Raw genomic sequence first — 22093 nt, forward strand, 5'->3', positions numbered from 1 at the left:
CTGACAGGTTCTTAGCAACACTAGGCAGAGCATTTGCAGGTAAGCCAATGGTCACATACAGAAAGAAGAGTTGAACTCATCCAACTGGTGAAGGGGATCCCTGGCTATACAGCACTTCTTCAGACAAGGAGCCTAGGCCCAACAGATGCTCTCCCTTCAGCAACTGGCCTTTACACAGGCCTAGGGGTAGCTTCACCCTGGGTCCACCACTTCTGGTCACACGAGGAACACAGGTGCAAACAGTTTGCCTGTGCTCCCTGGGCCAGGCACACCCATTCACCAGGTGCTCAACCACCAAGTTCATACTGTGACCTAACAGTTCCCCTACAGACCCACTTTCTTAAAGCAGAAAGAGCAGCTTGAAGTGCAATATGTAAAGGTTTATTATCTGAAAACATTAAAGTTGGAATATTATCCAAGAGTAACGACACGAGAAAAACTGCCATGCTCTGAATTTACTGTAGGGTTATTCTTAGTATTCGTTGCTTGTTGATTTCTTTGGATTAATTTATTACCTTGGTTGTTATTACTGTCACAATGAATTTCATTTAATATTTGTGTTATCTGGAAAGGTTTTTACAGGTCAGTAAGATGTTTCAGTTGGGTATAAAACACTTGTTCAAATGCATTCAACTTTTTGGGGCTCTTATTATTAGGGTTTGCATATGTATTAGTACACTCATTTTACAGATGGAGAAACTGAGTCACCATGATAAAATTATTTCTCTGATGGCCAAGGAAATGGGATGTAGCTTTAGGCTGTAAGAACTTGTATTAAAACTACAGGGTAATTCTGCAGTTTCAGCCTGGTGCCCAGTCAGCTGGGTTGCATTGTGCTAGCTGGAAACTGGATGATAAGGGCCGGAGAGGTAAACTGTGGGAGCCTTTGCAGGGGACACACCTAGAAATACTGGTATCAGGCAGAAGCTGAGCTTGAGGTATTTTTCTCATATAAAAAGATGAATCCTCAAAAGGGAGGGAAGGTGGTGGGTGACCTTGAATTTTGGATGCCTGGGGTGTGCGTAGACTGTAGATGAGTGTAGAAACTACTCGGAATTGGGGGAGGGATAAAAGGAAGCCCCATGAAGCCTGACTCCTACTCCTCGACTTGAATAGCAAATAGATATCCCAGAGATGGGTAAGCGAAGGTGTCTGTGAAGGCTGTGTTGAAAATTAATATTGTACTAATTTTGATCGACTGTCAAAAAGCATTGCTGAGTGTGTTTTTGAAGGGGGAGAGAGGTACATAGCAAAACTTTCGTGCCTGTCATAGAGATAATTATTTTTGTAGCTGTAGGGAGAGAATGAGGAAAAACAAGGAAATGAAACATTGCTTGCTTCAGGTTAAGAATGATTTTTCAAGCTTGAAAATAATTAAGTTGAACTTCTGTTCAGATGACTTAGAATCATGAAATCACCAAGGTTGGAAAAGACCTCCAAGATCATCCAGTCCAACCGTCCACCTATCACCAATATTACCACGCTAGACTACATCCCTCAGTACAACACCTAAATGTTTCTTGAACGCCTCCAGGGGTGGTGGCTCCACCACCTCCCTGGGCAGTCCATTCCAGTGCCTGACCACTCTTTCGGAGAAGAAATTTTTCCTAATGTCCAACCTGCATCTCTCCTGCCACAACTTGAGTCCATTCCCTCTCATGCTATCACTAGTTACCTGGGAGAAGAGACTGACCCCCCACCTCACCACAGCCTCCTTTCAGGTACTTTTAGAGAGTGATGAGGTCTCCCCTCATCATTCAGCCGGCTCTCTTCAGAGCAGGTGACGCAAACTAAGTGCTGATAAATCATTTTGCAGATAGGAATGCAGTGGGGAAGGACGGTGTAATTACATCAATAACAGCAGTGAAATAATTACAGTAGTTTTCCCTTTCAGTTAAGTGTTCTTGTGCATGTGCAAGATATTAATAATTTGTTCTAAGTGGCCAGGCATACATATTACTTAAATATAACCATTTTTCTGTGTATATATGTTGTTTTGTTTAAAAAGAAGGGTATAGAGTTTCCTGCAAACTGTATATGGGAATTATATAACCAGCTGCACCAGGGTGTACTTTTATATTAAAGCCAATTTTTCAACTTATTTCAGGGAAAATTACTTAGATTGGGAAGTCTCTATGATCTTTTCTTTATCTTTGTGATTTCCAGTTCCAAAAGCACAGTCATAACAAACGGGATTCAAGCCACCTTGCAATTAAAGTTTTACTCGGTTTTAAAGGCAGTATATGCAAGTCTACCCTAAAACAGAAACTTCATTAAACTTGCTATTAATGAAGGTGTTTGTTTTTCTTGTGTTTATCTCCAGAGTAATTGTAGGTGGAGTGTAGCTCTGCCAAAAAAGAACCTGTTAGCTAATTGGCTCTTAGATTTGAATGTGCTAAGCAGGTATACATATTAACAACATTTATCAAGCCAGCAAACTCAGGAGAACAGTATGCACCATTATATTTCCACTACTTTTTCCGGTATGGATGAAAACTTGCATCGTAAACTGTTCCCATGTGCAGATCTGACCAAGATGCCAAACTCAGGTGGATGACATTATGCCTCCCAGCCAGACAGCACTGCTGTTCTGATTGCAGGCTGTGCCATCTGTCCAGAAATTGCTTCTCTACAAATAGTTTGGATGTAAAAATCAAAATAAGTTAGCCTCTGAGTTGGCACAACAAATCCTACCAGCTGAGGCAGGATGAAAAGATATTTTCCTAGCATCTGGACTTGCCCATTTAAAATACCAAGACAGAAGATGTTTTGTAAGAGAGAAGAAATACAGTACCTAAAATGCAAGTAGTTTGGAATTTAGTTTTTGTATCTGAAAGCAAATGTAAGTGTGTGAGGCTCTGAGATGAAATAACACCTACTGAATAATGACATGTCAGGCAGCCAAACAAACGCGGAAAAAATCCAGCAGTGTTGATCCTATCTAGCCTCTCACCTCAAGGGTTAATGCTTCTTTAATGCAATTGATTGTGTGAATTCAACATCACACCTGAAAGTTTTATATTTGCTGCATTATAGGCTTTGCAGTCCGAAGGATTCTCTTAAGCCTTTTGGCTAAAAATCAAGGACAGTGAGAGGGTAATACTAGTAATATCAGGGTGATCTCTATTGAGTTTATCTACACTGTGGTACTAAAAAGAAAAGAAATAATCCAAACCGACTAGATTCAGAAAGTTTAAATGGATCATTGAATCAAACTAACCTCCTGTCTTGACTCTCATAATAAGAACTCAAGTTTTCTCACTAAGTTTTAGTTTATTGTGGAAAAATGCAGTGAGAGAGGTTTCATTTTGAATGTCAGTACAGAGAAATTTGTTCACTTTACCAAAACCATTTTGAGTGTTGGTTCAAATTAATATTTAAGAATTCCAGCATTGATGACACCTGGGGTTTTATGAGCGTAGGAAACTAAATGGGCCGTACGATAGCTTTTAAATTCTCATTAAAGGAGAAGATTTTATTTTCATGCAGGAAAATGCAGGAGTGATCTATTGGAGGACCCAGGGTACAGTATGTTTGCAGTGCTACTCTAACTTCATGGTAACTTCCTACATAGACACGCATCCAAACAGATGGAATGTATGTATTACTCGATTTGCTTTGTGCATATTGCTGTGCTTCAGGTACAAAATGGATCAGAGAACAAACAATAAATGATGTCTCTCTCTACATTAGGAGGAAAATGGTGTGGAGGACCAACATCTGCATTCTGTGTTTCAGGAGTTTTTAGTTAGGCTAGCTGCAGTGTGCTCCCAGGGACAGCTTTCAGTTCAGCTCCTGCAGAAGTGCTCCAGGTCAGGCAGTATGAACCCAAGCACAGTAAACAGGGAATATCAAGAAACTGTTTTCAAAAGCTCAATCTTCAGCTGAACAGCAATGCTAAAGTAGACATACCCAGGGAGAGCCTGGCTTCCACAGAAGGAGTAGTCTGATGCCAGCCTGGGCTCACTGGGAGTCTGGGGGCACGAACATCCTGCATACCTGCTAAAGGATGGCTGGGAGGCTCCCTGAGTTAGCAGAGATTGGTATTTTCCATTCCGTAGGACGAGGATGCAGAAAAGCACTCTTCATTTTCATGCCTATGGCGCCATTCAAGCTGTCACAGCACTTGATGCGGAAGTAAGAGAGGCTTTGTTCAGAACATTCACAGCACACTGTTAAAAAACGTGCTATACAGACTGTGTTGAGAGCTGGCTCTGAAGCTATTCCTCCCCCAGCCTGTTTGCCATGAGAAACAGTAGCTAATAGCAACTGTATAGTGCAGCCAGTAGCACTGGAATCACCTGACTCCTGTACATCATGATCACGCAGGATTCACTAGGCAAGAGGTCAGTTGGATTAAGGAATTTGACTATGTCTTTTTAACAGTCATTTTAATAATATTTTCAGCTTCTTCGTGTTGAGCTGAAGTTACTGCAGAGCTTTTGAAACAAATCTGAAGGTCAGGAAGGGATGTACTACCAGTGACTTTAGTGTTGCATTTGTTAACTATGTATATGGGTACCTCCAAAAGTAATGCCTCCTATTTACTTCCTTGGAAACTACAACAGATGAAAAGAACACAGTAACAGTATTTGATTGAGCAAATTCTCAGCTACAAAACACTGTTTTTCAGCATAGTCACCAGCATTAGCTATGCGTGTTCCCCAGCGATGAACATGAGCCTGCATGCCATGTTCGTAACAGTCTGCACCAGCAGAGGTGACCTGTTGTTGCCATGGCTGAAACACATCACCCACCACCTCGCTGTGATCACGTCCACTCTTTGGTCTCCATAAACACTTAGCAAGCATCGATGATTGTCAGTGGATGCCATTTTTTCCACATTGAGGAATTCAGTGACACCTTTCCTTCATACACACTTCCATGTCAGAGGTCGCTTTGTCAGACCGCCCCTCTGCTGCCATCTGTCACGCAACAGTAAAATGTAGCGGAATGTTGGCAGGAAGGTTCAGCCTCTATTGCCATACTACCAACATCCGCCTCTAATATTGTGGGCAAACATAAAAAAAAAATAGGAGCACCCCTCATATATTGTTGTGTCACCTTTCAGCCTTGACTCCTCTTGCCTCTGAACAGAAAAGAAACAGGTAAATCATTTTCTCTTGTTGCAATTAAATCTCAATTTAGTGCTGAGAAGTGTGGCCTTTTTGGGTTAAGAAAGCAGACCTACTCTTCCAGAAGCTTGCAAAATAAATTAGAGAAAACTACGAGGTTTGCCTAGTGTGCTTATGGTCTTTTACACCACAATTAAGAGAGCCAAACGAATGGCCACAAGTGGGTCTCAAATAGCTGTGGTTATGAGCTGTACATAAACCTTAAAAATCCACCTACGACACAGATACTTCTTTGGATTCAGGCATACATAAGAGAAGTGGGAAGGGCTACCTTAAAATGAAGGTTAAGTCAGCAAGATGCACATTGTGTTGTCTGTGATCCCTGGCAGCTATGGGTTTAACAATACAAGCTGTGTGTTTAAATAAAAGAGTTAGAATTTGTAGGCGATGATGTGGATGTGGACATCTAGAGAAGGAGGAAGATAGTGCTGTTACACCGTTATTTCTGACATGGTTCACATTAGCAGTGTGTCTTTAAAATCAGAATAAAATGCTCCTAAAACTTGTGAAGGAAGGGCTGATGTATGTTGCATCAGTTACGTTAAATGATGTTTAAAAATTTATCTGGAAATGACAGTGTTTCAGCCATAGCATGAAACAGGAAAAAGCCACCGCAGTTAAGAACATGAGTAATTTCAGTGATGGTACCTGCAGAATTATTTAAGTAGATTTGTGTGGTAACTGAGGCTTTTCTCACAGAGCTTGGTCTTGATGAAAGTAAGACTGATGTTCCATCTATGCTGCTTTTCATGTTTACTGCTTAATAGCAGTGGAGCTGCTCAGATTAATAATAATAAAAAAAAAGTTGTCAGGAAAGTCAAGTGATTACATTACGAGGTAATGAATGCTCAGAGTCACCAGCAGTACTTTTGGCAAAAGAAACTACACAAACAAAACCTTCAGAATTCCCAGAGACTGAGACAAATGCTCAGAAGCACTGGTGGCATTATTCCAGTGGGAAGTATTACAGAAGAGCTGATTGCATTTGGCCCGTTCTCCCTCTTTGTAACGAGGGAACTTTTTCCATTTCCATAGTGCAGGAACTGCTGCAGATCAGAAGGAATGACAGGGAAGGAGACGGAGTAATGCTGTTTGTCAAGGAACAGCAGCCATCTTGGCTGTCCTTAGTTTGCTTTTTGAAGCGCAGCCAGATTCAGATGGAAGGAAGCTTGGGAGAAAGTAGGTGTTAGGCTGCTTGTTAGCTGGCAGACTGCCTCTCCTTGACCAGTAATTAACTTGGGCTAGAAGATGAGGCTGCTCTGTGAAGTGCTTATTATCGTGTAATGGTCACGACAGAGATGAAACTGTTGGAAACAACAAAATTGAATCACTTATGTAAGTTCTAACGCAATCAACAGCATTTGCAGCAGCTGGATCAAACTGTGCTTTGTGCTGCGACATTCTTGAATTGAACCACTGAAGGCAAAAGATTTCTCTCATTTTCTGTTGTGCTCTCTCAGCTGCTTTAGAGATGTGGTTTTGTTAACTCAATTACAGCCCAATAATCCTCTGTATATCATTTTTGAGCCGATTTTAGAAAGATGCACTCTAGCTGCCCATACACCTGCTTGTTTGATTTTTATTTTTATTTTTTGAATGCGTGACACCTCATTTAGAGCCCAAAAATGGAGCTGAAAAATTCAGATGAGGTTCTGCTGAAACTGCCCTGGTTATGGTGTGAAAGCAAGACGCTGGTTGGCTGAAGAAGGTCGTTTTATAGCTAAAAGGGAAGATGTCCTGCTGTCTGTCCTCAGTAAAACCGAGGAGACAGATGAAACATCACCAGCAAACTTTGCACTTTTCTTTAAGTAAAACTCTTTGAAAGAATCAGCAGACACATAAGACTTATATTTATTATGAGTAATTTGCTACTAGAACTTATTTTGTCATTTTAGTTCAATGTTGCTGTTGCTTCCTTACATGTGCAGACACCCTTTCAAAGTCCAAAAATAAAGTTGATTAAACACACAGTGTGTTGCCAAAAAACTACATGGAGATTGGGCATGTGTACCTTCAGCAGCTGGAGATGCTGTTGTGTTGTTGTTGTTGTTTCATTCTAATGACAGGTTCTCTGCCCCTGGAGAATCCAGAGAAGGATGTCATCTTGTTCAAAGTTGCTAACTACGAAGACTAAGACTCAGTTCCACATTATGCAGATTAGTGAAATTGGATGGCTAGATCTCACTATTATCACCACAGATCAAAGCCCGGGATAGAGTTAACATGCAGTTGGTAGGCTGTAGGCTCCTTTGGGGTGGCAGTCCAGTCACTGGTGATTTTGGGTAAGCATTAGTCTTGTCCCAGTGCAGAACAGAAACCCTTCTCAAACGTTTACAACTTTTTCTATGCTGCTAATGAAACTGATACTGCAGGAAAAGGACAGTATGTTTCCTTCTTCATCCATCCTCCAAACATTTGTGACTTCTGTAACTACTCTATGGGAGAGCATTCTTCATTAGCCTTTTTGCAGAAGATAATATTTTCTACATAACAGTTCATTTCTGAAAATGAACAATAGTACCATTATTTTCAAGGAAATTCAAATGAAATAACCTTATTTTAGTCTTCATGGGGCTCCTATGCTGTTAGCAAAGCAGGTGGTAGTTCAGTTAGATGCATCTTCTTTTTCACACCTATTCTACTTTTTTTTGTGGGCTTATTTTTTGTAGCAAACAACAGCATGTTGACTTTCTCATACCCACTGTCTTTCAAGCAGAAATACAGAGAAACAAGTCATTTAAGCTTTACTATCAGAAAAAGCTACCCTAATGTAGTAGAGAATAAAAAGGTATTTTCTGCTCATCTTATACCCCACCAAGTGCTAGGGCTGCAGAGTAGGTGGAGGTGCTCCAGAAATTACCACAAAGCCCTTTGTAGTCATAAAGGGCCAGACCTTGTTGCCTAGAAGGTCTGGAAACAGCTACAGGAGCTGATCTTCCACAGGCTACCAGGTAGCAATCTCAACACACATACCTTCCAGGGTTATAATTTTTCCTCCTACTTATCTTTCATAGCTTTATTCCAAGAAGATACATAATAAGTTATGAGGACTTTTAAAAAGAAATATATTTACACCAAAGAGGTTATTTTTTCCTTTAATTTTTTTGGTTTTGAGAAAAATACTACACCTTGCTATTACCCCATTAAAGTCAACAGGTTTATCTGACCTTACTCCAAGGAACGGTGCCAGTCCTGGGCATGCTTCTCACTGTGCTGCTCCCCTTGTTCATAAGACCCTCATCTTTAAAACACCAAGTTAGTTATTCCATGTGACCAGCTTGTCTCCCTCATCCCATAATTGTAAACTTATAGGTCATTCCACCTGGCAAACTCTTGGGGTGACAGGGAGAGAGGGGAGGGGAGAGGAGGTGGAGGTGGAGGGGGAGGAAGAGGGGGAAAAGTAGGGGGGGGGGGGGGGAGGGGAGGGGAGGGATGGGACGGGACGGGACAGGACAGGACGGGACGGGACAGGACAGGACAGGACAGGACAGGACAGGATAGGATAGGATAGGATAGGATAGGAAGCAGATGTCCCACAGCTGGAGCTGAGGGTATTAATGTCCGACTGGAAATTGGTTTAGACCAGCAGCTTGACATCTGCTCCCTGACCTGAAGCTCTAAAGAGAAACCACCTTGGTGACATCAAGGGTGACATCATGCACCAGAACCCCATCACTGGACTGGTGATGAAGACTGAACTATTGCACTACTGCAGCATCTGTCAACTTGCTTGTCTGATGGAAAAATAAACCATTCATCTGGGATGTCAATTAGAAAAAAAAAAACAACCATGCAGCATAGTAAAAAAAACCCTCAAAATTGTTGTATATTCTGCACATGTAAGCAGTATCCCCCCAAATGCTCTTTTTAGCCTACAACTTAATTCAATTTACAATAATATAAAAATTGCTTGAATATCTTCATGTGCAGGAAGCAAACAAAGTAAGTTACTGACAAAAACAAATCAAATGTTTTTCCCTATGATAACATGCTCTCAGCTGCTATAGAACAAAAGATACCTGTATAAACGTGATGACAAAAAAGCTCATATTTAAGGCATCCTCCTCTGCACTGCACTATTTGTGATGTTAAACCATGCCATTTATTACAGCATAGAAAAAAAGTATTTTTATCCACAAATACTTTGTAATAGCTCTCTCCTGCATATGAATTATGGGCCTTTAGCTACTAAATAAGAAATATTGGTTCACTTAGGCAGCATGTAGCTATCTTATAAAGGGCAGTGGAAGAACATGCCTGAGGAGGTAGATCACTCTGGGAAATTTATTTAAAGTCAGGGAAGTCTGGTTAACACGTTTAGAGAAACAGAAACTGCAAAAGGAACTTCTCAGGCTAGGCTGTACAGATGGCGCTTTACTCCAAACTGTTCCACTTTGCTATGGAAAGCTTTTAATATGCAAGTTCAACCTATCCTATTCCAGGCTGAACATATTCAAGAACCTGGATCAAATTAGTTTCAGAGAAAGTGTTTGAACAACATTTGCAGCTTAATTTTTCTCCACAGATCCTGAAAGCTATCTTCAGACCAGCTCCTTGCAAGAAGAATTCCAGTGAGGGTTAAGGATTAAAGCTGATGGATTTCATACTGGGACTTAGACACCTAAACATATAAGTGTTTTATTTTCTTCATCATAAGTGATTTGCTTGTGGCAACTCAAGATGCTTGTGCTCTAACAGAGACTGAGTCAAGCTCCAGCATAGCCTAAGGTATATTCATTCCATCTACTGATTTAGCCATAATAAGGCAGCGCCAAGACACCAACAGTTTACTCAGATGGTTGGATGTGAAATGAATGAGTGGTCTTAAGTCCAGAGGCGAAGGGCATGTCTGAGAACAATAAAAATCACCAAAACAAATGCTATTAAGTGGCCACCTGGCTTCACCCCCCATCATAATGTATCAGGAAGACGGAGAGGTGCAAGAGTGTGAGAGGAGCTCCATCCTGAGGAAAAATATCATTTGCATATTCAAAGATGAAAGAAAGGAGGCAAATGTATGGCAGGCTTTCAGTGGGGAAGGGACAAATAGTTATTTCAGACCTGAAAAGTTCAAATTTAACCATAAAATATCATTATTGGTCTTCTGCAGGAGTCTGAAAACCAAAACATTAGTTGGACACGAAACTGTAGTTACAGACCGAAAAATACATGGTCTGAAAGAGTTAATCAAAAGAAAGAACAAAATATCTGAAGAGCTGTATATTATAGAAAATCCTGGACTGCCAGTGAAAAATCAGGAAAATATTTCTAAACTGGATGACAGCGTCTTCCAAAAAGAATCTTCCTCACAGCACTTACACTTCGTTACACATTTCTGATACATGGTGGAGAGAGCGTGAGGCCACACGGGTGAAGACTGAAGAGCCATCAAAGACTTTTAAGCAGTACTGAATTGTAAAACAAATAGATAAATTTGGAATTGAATTGTAACTCAAATATAACCAACCAAGTGTGTAAAATGAGCTCTGGCTCAGTTTCTCAGAGAAAATTAAATAGTTCGTTAAAAAGTGGGAGAAAAGTATATCCTTTTGCAAATGCTTTCTTTCTACCTTATGCTTTCAACTACCAGCTTTTAAATTATGTTTGAAAGGGCCAGTGAAAACACATTAGCACCTCTACACAAGCACTGTGTTTGAACACAGTTGGTTTGGGGAGGGAGGAAAGAAAGATTTCCAGGCCTGGTACAGACAAAGCCCAGAGGCTGTTGGCGTAAGCACTAACCAGGGTAGTGATTCAAGAAAATGGAAAGAGAATGCCTTTAAAGCAGAACTCACAAAAAAAGACATTAAACAGCAAATAGGAGACAGGACCTTAGAAAGCAGCGTTTAATAATTAGGTCAGCGCTCAATTGCAAAGTTCTTTTGTGAACTGTAAATGTATTCTAAAATAGGAGTCAGAAACTTGCCAGAAGCTGATTTGCCTGGCTGTTTCAGAAACCCGCCTAGATTCTCTGTTTCAGTTTTCACCATCGTAATTATCCGCCTGCCAGAGCAACTGATACAGCAAATTGGCTGCTTGCTACTGCTGCTGCTTGCTGCCAGTGCCAAGGAGTTAACAGCCGGGCTCTGGTAGGCAGCGGGATGGCAGTCCTACCAGCAGTTTCTGCATGCAGGGACATAGGACAATGCAGAGTTACCAGCTGTCTTTACAAACTTTGCATTGTCTTTGTCTTGCCTGCAGGTCAGCAGGGCACTTGCACATGCACTGTATTTTGAAAGCACGCTGAGGTCCCGTGTGCACCTCTGACTTGGCATTTGCAGGCTCTGTCAGAATGTGCCATTCAAGTCAAATGAATATGAGCCAGTAGTTGCACCCTGCATCCAGAAGAGGATTTCACATTTACAGCAGAAAAGACAAGGCTGCTGCGTGTTACCAGAGATCTACTGCAGTAAAAGTAAACAGAAATGTCATCCACGGATGTACAAGATGAAGCACGCCAGTCTCTGGAGATTTAGTAAATGCATTTCTTTTCTTTCTTGCAGCTTAAAGTTTTCATTGTTTTCAAAAAGGAGAACACGCCAACAATAAAAATTGTTTGCAGAGAACACTTGTGCTTTCATGGCAGTCTCTAGATGGGTAAGATGGCACCTCAGAGACAGATGGATACATGGTTCTATTCCACTCAGTCATAAAGCTGTACAGAGCTGGAAGTGAAGATCGCTGCAGGTCTACATAGGCCTGCATGCAGTGTGGCTGTTTTTCAGCTAGTGGTTCGTCTTGCTGTGCCATCTTGTTTCCCAGGCAGTGTTTGGGCAGCTCAGGGTAAGGTGTGATGGGCTGAGTGGAGGCACGGGCTGCTCACTGAGCCATGGGTGGGAATCAGCACAGACGGAGAGTCTGCATGCAGGCCTTTCCTGTGCCTGCTGCGTGCAAGTCTTGAGGTGGTTCTGCTGTCACAGAAGGAGAGGAGATGAGGCTGGGGCGCAGCTGTGGGGAGCCGTGGTGGGCTTGTGGGAAGGAGACGCTGAGTGGGAGCTGGGAGATGAGGGCATGGCTCACCTGCAAGATGGAAGAGGCCAGGGCTCAGCCAGCAGCCGAACCAGCACTGGCACTGAGTCTGCAGCCAGAGCCACATGTAATGAAATATCGTTGGGAAGGTTCAGCCTCTAGTGCCATACTACCCATCCACATCTGATGTTGTGGGCCAATATAATTAAAAAGGAGGCATTATTTTTGGAGTAGCTCTCATAATTTAAAATACAATTTTTTAAGGTTGAGATGAAGCTTTATTTTACATTGTTTTGCACTGGTGCAGTACAGTCTTGATTATTACTTCTACACTAGACTTATTTGATGCTGTAATCTTGAGTTTTTAATCTTACCTTCCTTCATAAAGTCTGCTTTAAGCCACCTGAAATTGCTGGAGGAGATTACTGAACTATAAAGATCAGGCAACTGTCATTGTTCTCTGTAAAATTAATAAACATTAAAGAAGTGCTGCAATATATACTGATGTATGGCATCATTAGTTCTTAGAATGAACTGTTACTCATCAGCTGAATATTTGGGGTTGATCAGCTTTGCTTATTACTAGGCAGAAATGAGCTCAAACTTCAAGTTTCACTGGTCTCTGTGACAATTTTTTGGTGCCACTGTTTATTTTAGATTAATTCAAGACATTTTTGGCACTGTATTTTTTTTGCTGTGAGTTCAATTTTGCAGGAAGTAAGATCTACTCTGGAAATACTCAACACTGTTTTAGAACCTCCAAAATTTCAGATGGTGCAGCTATCTGTACAAGTGAGGATTAGTCAGCTTAGACCTTCAGTTACTTTAAACCATCTTTCCTACTGTGTTTATGGGAGCAATTCTGCAATTTCATTTACATATCATGGAGGATCTGAATTATGAATGGTTGAAATACTGAATGCCTCTGTGGAAAATCTACCATCACAAAGAAAAGTAGGCAAAGGAAGCGTGGTATCTGTACACTGCTTACACAAAATTCAGCTGTTCTCTCTGAGTAAGCAATGTATGCAAAGGTATGGGATGTTTTATGCTGTTGCTAAGTGAGCAGGGAGAAAAACATAATGAAGAGGAACTATTGATATGAAGGTTGCTTTGCAAAGACCTAGAGATTTTGGAGAAGTTTTCCAATATTGGAAGTGTATCTTAGGGGTCTTACTGTGTCCTTCTCCCACTAAATGGGGAGAGTCAGTGAAACCCCACTGCACTCTGTCAGTATTAGCCAATAAACTCTCTACATTGCTGTATGGGAACTGTTGAATCACAGCCTGAATCTCTGATGGACCACCTGAAGCAAGCACTGAGTCAGCCACGGGAGCACAGGTGAAGGCAATTCATCCTGTGTGACAGGAAGGGGTGGAGCCTGGCTGCACCTCTCCTAGACCCCATTTAAGGGCTGACTGCCACTAGGGAAGGTCCTCTCTCTACAGGTTGTTTCTCTTGGAGTCTTTTTGGTGAGCCCAGGACATGGGTAAGCTTTCCATTCACCTTTGATTATCCCTCTCTAGTGTGATGATCTTTCTAGCCTATCATCTGTGTGCTTATTGATCTTACAATTGCTCATAGAAACATTGTAAATTTGGGATAGGGCAAAGCTTTGTGGGAGGTTAGAGATCAGTAAAAGCCATACAGAGTTTTTAGAAGCAGTCTGTTTTCCTGCTCTAGTCAAGTTATAGTATGAACACCATCAGAGAAACAGCTGCTCTGCAGCCATGTAGCTCCTGAAAGCCTTGGAGAGTGTTTCTAACAGTGTGAAGGTTGGGACAAAGTAGGCAGCAAGAATCATGAAAACATGAGGAGAGAAAACAGAGATATGTAAGAGCAACCACTTATCCACCAGTAAGGAGAGTACAACAGTAAATGGGAAAACTGGGATAACTTGGTCCTCTTGAAGCACTTGGGTTTAATGAACCTCTTTGCAGTTTTTGGACAGTATCCTTGATGTGCATTTTGATGCGTTTTTTAATTATTATACATAAAACATGAAACAGAAAAAATTAGAAGGAGCTGATCCTTTTTCAGGAAATTAGTATAAGAACTGAACTATGAAAAAACAAACAAGCAAAAACAAAATAGGGTTTTACCTTTCTTGAGTGAGGTTTCTGGTCATAGCCAACATTGGGACTGTTTTTTGACCAATTTCATATGAAAAAAAAAGCTATCCAAAATCTCTGCCAGACTTCTAAAGCCAGAAAAAGTAACTTATATTTTCCAACATTTTGCTGTAGTTTTGTCATGGAAGACAATCTATATTATCCTTTGAAAGATAAATCCTTCAACAGACAAATAATTATAAAATAAAAAGAGGAACACAAAGCACAGAGATCTCATCTTTTGAGTACCTGTTGCAGAAATGCTGAGTCAAGGCCTGAACCAGTGATTGAGCACCTGGTGGGAAGGCAGGGCCAACCCAGGGGAGCTCAGGTGCATGCAGTGCACCTGAGTGACTGGAAGGGGTGGAACCTTCCAGACCTCATTCAAGGGCTGACAGCAGAGGTAAAGGTATCTCTTTGGATATCCCTGCCTACTGGAGGCCTTCTAAAGGTAGTCAGTTTTTCTTCCTTCATTTCTGTGTCTATGGCTGCTTATCTGGGCTTGTTCTCATTTATTGCAGCCCAGGCTTATGGGCTGTCACTCTGCTGTTATGGCTGTACTTTCCATTGCATTCTTGTACCCTTTTTTTTTTTTGGTCAAGGCTACAAAACAAAATGGTGACATTACAAAACAAACAGCAATTAGAATACAATATATGTTGATTCCAAAGATAAATAGGCTGCTGTGGTCTTCTCATCTGACTTCCTCCTTTTGTTATATTTGGAGTTATTTGTATAATGTTTTCACGAGTATCTCATTGAAACTCTATCTTACTGGTGTTAAGAGATGGTCACTTTTTTTAATGTAAAAGTAAATATTTAAAATAGTTGAAGTAATGGCTTGAAGGACGACGGACACTACAGAGATTGTTAATAAATAACTTATGTCTGTTCTTTTATGCTTTTATTCATGATCTAATATAGAGAGTAAAGAACATATTAATGAAAGTTCCAGATACATTAAATTGAGGAGAATTGCTAATAAAAAAAGGAAAATAGGAAAGAATTCAACCTGATAAAGCCTGTAGGGACAAAATGAGAAGATGAGATACAATTTATGGAATAAAACTCAATCAAAACTAAAAAGCTATTCTAATTCATGAGGGGAAAGAATAATCCAAGATATGCACAATCAGATAAGCCTGCAAAGGAATGATATGTAAAGAGTGTTAGGGGACTGTTTTTTGCAATATAGGATAGTGAAATAAAGTAGCCAGAGCAGCAGTTCCTGAAGCTGGAGTATACAGGCATAATCTTTTCAAAGCCCCACATGGGATAGTCTATTCATTTCTGTATCAAATAAAAAAGGATTTGGTAAATTCCGAGCAGCAAACATACTCAAGGTCAAAAGTAAGTTTGACTTATAAGGATGAATGAAAAGACTTAAAAACCTGTAGTTAGATTAAGAGATGAGTACAGCCTAGAAAGAAAGGAAGAGTCTTGAGATACATTACATTACAAATATTTTTGGGAGCTAGCTGGCTGGGCTGGTTAACAGGGCTTTAAACTAGATATGATGGGGGAAGAGGGTGCACTGAGTGATAGAGAAGTGCGTAGGAATGCTGTCACCTGGGGAGGCAGTAAAGGAAAACCCCAGACTCCTCCTGGAGGTATCAGGGAGGGTTCCTCTGAGAAGGCAACAAGGTCAATAGCTAAGCTGAAGTGCCTCTATACCAATGTTTGCAGCATGGGAAATAAACAGGAGGAGCTAGAAACAATAGTGCAGTTGGGAAAGTGTGACCTAATTGCTATCATGGAAACATAGTGGGATTAATCCTGTGATTGGAATACCCTGATTGAGGGCTACAGGCTTTTCAGAAGGGATGGACAGGGTAGGGAGGGGTGGCAGGGTTGCCCTCTATGTTAAGAAGTGGATAGATTGGAAAGAGCTGTGTCTGAGGAACAGCCATGATCAGGTTGAGAGCTTGTGGGTAAAAGTCAAGGATCAGTCCAGTAAAGGATGTCTAGTGGCTGAGGTCTGCCACAGGCCACCTGATCAGGGGAGCCTGTTGATGAGGCCTTCTTGCTTCAGCTGCAGGAGGTGTTGTGCTTGCAGGCTCTTGTCCTGATGGGGAATTTCAACCACCTGGATATCTGCTGGGATAGTGGCATGGCAGGTGGCAGATAATCCAGGAGATTCCTGGAGTCTGTCGAGGACAACTTCCTGGTCCAGGTAATAGATGGACCAACCCGAGGTGAAGCCTTACTGGACCTGGTGCTCACTAATACACAGGAGAGTGTTAGAGAGGTTAAGATCGGAGGCAGGCTGGGCTGTAGCAACCATGCCTTGGTGGAGTTTGTGATCTTGAAAAATGCGGGCCTGGTTAAAAGCAGAGCTAGGACCCTGAGCTTTAGGAGAGCAAACTTCCAGCTGCTCAAGGAACTGCTGAGTGGGATCTCCTGGGAAACTGTCCTTAAGGGCACGGGTACAGAACAGAGCTGGCTGCTCTTTAAGGACATCCTTCTGAGAGCGCAATGGCTTTCCATCCCCCAGCAGAAGAATTCAAGCAGGGGAGGCAGGTGACCATCATGGCTGTGAAAGGACCTGCAGCTTAAACTGAGGGAAAAGAGGGAAATGTACAGGAAGTGGAAGCAGGGTTGTGTAGCCTGAGAGGAATACAGGGCTGTTGTCTGTGTAGAGACAGGATTAGGAGAGCTAAGGCACAGATGAAGCTGAACTTGGCAAGATAACAAGAAGGGGTTCTACAGGTACATAGGCAGGAGGAGACAGGCTAAGGAGAGTGTTCCCCCTCTGATGAAAGGCAACAGGGAGCTGGCTTTCTCAGACATAGAAAAAGCTGAGGTACTCAGTGAGTGCTTTGCCTCAGTCTTCATGGGTAGCCAGGCTTCCTGTTTCTGCCAGGACCATAAACCTCTAGATGAGGGTGTGGGGAGTGGTTTCTGTCCCACTGTAACAGTGAAACAAGTCTGAGTCCTCCTCATGAAACTGAATGTGTATATGTCTATGGGGCCAGATGATATCCATCCTAGGGTTTTGAAAGATGGCTGATGTGGTTGCTGAGCCTCTCTCCATCATATTTGAAAAATTGTGGCTGTCAGGTGAAGTCTCTGGTGACTGGAAAAAGGGAAACATTACTCCCATTTTTAAGAAAGGGAGAAAGGAGGACCCAGGGAACTACAGGCCGGTGAGCCTCACCTCTGTGCCTGGGAAGATCATGGAACAGATCCTCCTAGAAGCTATGGTAAGGCACATATGAGATAAAGAGGTGATTCAAGACAGCCAGCGTGGCTTCACCAAGGACAGATCATGCCTGACCAATCTGGTGGCCTTCTATGATGGAGTGACAGCTTCAGTGGACAGGGGAAGGGTGGTGGATGTCATCTAGCTGGACTTATGCAAAGCTTTTGACATGGTCCATCACCACATATTTCTCTTTAAATTGGGAAGGTGTGGATCTGAAGGACAAACTGTTTGATGGAACTGGCTGGCTGGACACAGCCAAAGGGTTGTGAGTAGTGGTTCTGTGTCAGGGTGGAGGCTGGTACAAGTGGTGTCCCTCAGGGGTTGGTCTTGGGACCGGTGCTCTTCAACATCTTTATCAGTGACATAGACAGTGGCATCGAGTGCACCCTCAGCAAGTTTGCGGATGACACCAAGCAGAGCGGTGCAGTTGATACACTGGAAGGAAGGGAAGCCATCCAGAGGGACCTGGACAGGTTGGAGAAGTGGGCCCATGAAAACCTAATGAGGTTCTACAAGGCCAAGTGCAGGGTGCTTCACTTGGGTCAGGGCAATCCCAGGTATTTATACAAATTAGGGGGAGATCTCCTTGAGAGCAGCCCTGTAGAGAAGGACTTGAGGGTCCTGGTGGATGAGAAGCTGGACATGAGCCAGCAGTGTGTGCTTGCAGCCTGGAAGGCCAACTGTGTTCTGGGCTGCATTAAAAGAGGAGTGGCCTGCAGGAAGAGGGAGGTGATTGTCCCCCTCTACTAGGCTCTTGTGAGGCCCCATCTGGAGTACTGTGTCCAGGCCTGGGGCCTCCAGTACTGGAAGGACACGGAGCTCTTAGAGTGGGTCCAGAGGAGGGCCACTAAGATCAGAGGGCTGGAGCACCTCTCCTATGAGGAAAGGTTGAGGGAACTGGGCTTGTTTAGCTTGGAGAAGAAAAGGAGACCTCATTGCAGCATTCCAGTACTTGAAAGGAGCATATAAACAGGAAGGGGAATGGCTATTTACGAGAGCGGATAGTGATAGGACAAGGGGGAATGGTTTTAAACTGAGACAGGGGAGGTTTAGGTTGGTATTAGGAGAAAGTTTTTCACACAGAGGGTGGTGACGCACTGGAACAGGTTGCCCAAGGAGGTTGTAGATGCTTCCTCCCTGGAAGCATTCAAGGCCAGGCTGGATGGAGCTTTGAGCAACCTGGTCTAGCAGGAGGTATCCCTGCCTATAGCACGGGGGTTGGAACTAGGTGAGCTTAAAGGTCTCTTCCAACCCAAGCCATTCTATGATGATTCTGTGATTATCTGCTTGCCACTGAAGTTGCTTGTTGAAGCTTAGCGGGGTGGAATTATTCTCTCATAAGTGCAGGGTTTTCTAATCACCAGGTGTCCAAGCTTCCTATTTCTCTTGCATTCCTGTGGCAAGATGCTCCCTGAAGCATCTGTCTCTTGCTAACAAGGCTGAGGACAGTCCAGGATAGGTGGTGGAAGTTTGCACAGCTCTAGCCCTTTCATCCCTCTTGGGGAAGGGAACATTTGTAAAGACTAAAATGTTCTTTGCTCTTGTTAAATGCCTCCTACTGATGTTGCGGCCCCCTTTAGAGTTGTGATTGCACCAGCAGTGGTCGGAGCTAGTCCCAGTTCAGGTGGCCTTTCCCAGGCTTGTCATAGCTGGCCTCCCCTGCTAGTTGCACAAGCTTCAAGCTGGAGCAGGCTAGGAACTTTACACAATTTGGCTGGTTAAAGGTGTCCCCCTTAACTTTCCAGGCAGCCTGAGCTGCTATTGTTGCTGCTGCACACTTTGTAGGCCCTGCAGCAACCTCAGTGCTGTCAAAGTTGGAATCATCATCCATAGAGTAAAAAAAAAAAAAAAAAAAATCTCACCCATGCATCTGTTGGGTTTTGAATTGGCCGCTAGACATTTAGTGGTGCAAAAATAAAAATGATCCCTCTACATCTGTCTAGGGATCAGGACATGCGTCTTGCTTGCTTTAGGTACTTTTTGAGTGGTCCTGTGATGGAGCTGATGATCCTTGTGGGTCCCTTCCAACTCAGGATATTCTATAATTCTGATTGGAATTACAAATTTAAGAAGCTAGGAGTAACACTACAACTCAGTGACCTGGCAGTACTAAAACTGGGAAGTGCTCATTAAACTTCCTGGCATTCATGTCTTGATGAGCAGTTAAGCAGTGCAGCATAAAAAGTGAGCTTCAGGGAGGTAATACCTCTCTGATTCAAAGGGATACTTTACCTCAAATTCTGGGCTAGCATTTCAATACCAGTGCTGTGACAAAAGAGTGTCTGCCTATTAATGCAGAAAACCCTGACTCTCATACAGTGTGCTCCACCACGCAGTTTCTGTTTTCCTAAAACAACTTCTCTGTTGTTATTGCTAAGGAGATTGTGTTATTCATTAAACCTTTTATTAGCATGCTGCTGGCTTTCATTGTCTAACAGCACCCACTGTGTTAATGATCAGTGTAATGTTGAAGATTCACTGTGGGAAATAATGTGCATAATACATGCAGAAGGACAATTCAATGGGCAGTTTAGCCTACTAGTTTATTCCTCCAATGCTATTTAAAAGTCAGTATCATTGAGGGAAAATGCCAAGGCATCATCTTATGAGGAATCTTGCCTTTGAGATTTAAGGAGCAATGAAAAGTAAAGAGAGCATAAAAAGTAAAGCAGTACTTACATTAAACTCTTTCAGATCCAATTAGTCACACTGTTTGCAGGTGGATATGTTTCAGGCATTGCTTTTTAACAGTGGCACTGAACATCTTTCAGCTTCATTTACTGAATGAAATAAAATGCAGTGACCTTTCAGCATTTTTTTTATATAAGCCTGAATCAGAATCCCAAACCTAAACACCTCCAAATGCTGGGACATTTGGATCTGATAGATTAGCTAGGTAGACAGGGATAAGTTTAGGTATTTGTGGAGGAGGAAACAGAAGTCTTGTAGTGTGTTACAGTGTGCATAATCATAATATCTGGATGGAAAGAACATGTATTTGAAAAGGAGAGAATGACTAACTGAGGCAGTGAACAATGACGAAGAAATGCATGGGAAAGCAGTTAAATTTTCCAGGTATTGGAAAAGGCACTGTGCGGGGCATGAGCCACCTGAGCTACTGCTAGGTGCTGGCACTCACAGGAGAGAAGCACCAGGTGAGATACAGACCAGATGAATATCAGCAGGGCCTACATCAGGGGTAGCTTCTCAAGCAAGCTTGCTGCACAGTGTGAAGTTTAAAAGCAACAGCCATGGCTGGACCAGATGCTTTATAAGTCAGCTTATGCAGTAAGGGAAAGAGGAGGGACATTTCATCTTAAACCCTTTACAATTCTGTCTTTGCAAAAGGGTACCATAAGCATGTCTATCCAAACAGCCACATTAATCACATAATTCACACTATATTAATTACATAGAGAAGTTATCATAGGGTTATTTTCTGAATCCAGATGTATCATTTTGGGAGTACCCCTTCCTCTTCTTGGCTTTGTGATACTGGGGAGAAGCTGGGAGCAGACCCTAAACAGCAAGCAAATAAAAGTGATCACAGAAGAACACATTTTTACCAAAACCACAGAAGGCTGAAGTGTGTGGCTGTGACATCAAGAGAGTGAAAGCAGGAAGATTAGCAACAGTTGGCAAAAACAAACAAAAAACTCCCCCCTTAAAAATTATCATAGATCTATAGAGTTACAGAATGGTATGTGTTGGAAGAGATCTTGCAGATCACCCAGTTCCCACCCCATGCTGTGGGCGGGGACAGCTCCACTAGACCAGGTTGCCCAAAGCCCTGGCCTTGAACGCCTCCAGGAATGGGGTGACCACAAATTCTCTGGGTAGCATGTGCCAGTGCCTCATTGCCCTTGTAGTAAAAAAAAAATTTCCTCTTAACATCTAATCTAAATCTCTCTTCTTTTAGTTTAAATCCATTGCCAGTTATCCTATAACTGTACTCCCTGACAAAGAGTCGTTTCCCAGCTTTCCTGTAGGCTGTGTTTACTGACTGGAAGACCACTATCAGGTCTATCCTGGGCGTTCTCCATGCTGAACAAGTCCAGCTCACTCAAATTTTCTGGTTAAAGTGCTTCAGACCTCTGATATTCTCAGCGGCTTCCTATGGACTCACTCCAGCAGCTCTGTATATTCTTCTGCTGGGGCTCCCCACTGCCCCCCTGAGCTGGGGCCTCATGAGGGCAGAGTAGAGAGAGAGAGAGAGACAATCACCTCCCTCACACTGCAGAGAGCACTGTTTTGATACAGAACAGGATACAGTTAGTCTTCCAGGATGAAAGCATACACTGTAGACTCATGTCAAGCTTTTCATTCACCAGAACCCCCAAGTTATTCTACACAGGGCTGTTCTCAATCTGCTCATCACACAGTCTATATTCGTTTTTTTTGGTAATGAAAAGCGGCCCTGATGAGAAGCTATTCTCTGGGCAGTTCTCCAGAGTTGCTCCTTGGACGCACTAGAATCCTTCCCCTTCAATGTCATTGTTAATGTCTTAATTCCTGAAGGAAAACGACATCACATGTGCTCCATGTAGGAAGCAAACATCTGACCTTCCATGGACTGAAAGGAAGCTTTCATTTCTAAACGTAGCTTATCCGTACGAAGGTACAGCAGAAATCCGTATTCTCTCAGGAAGTAAAATACACGCCTGTAGGCATCT

The sequence above is a fragment of the Gallus gallus genome, chromosome 2, assembly GCF_016699485.2.
Source record: "Gallus gallus isolate bGalGal1 chromosome 2, bGalGal1.mat.broiler.GRCg7b, whole genome shotgun sequence".
Taxonomy (NCBI): Eukaryota; Metazoa; Chordata; class Aves; order Galliformes; family Phasianidae; genus Gallus; species Gallus gallus.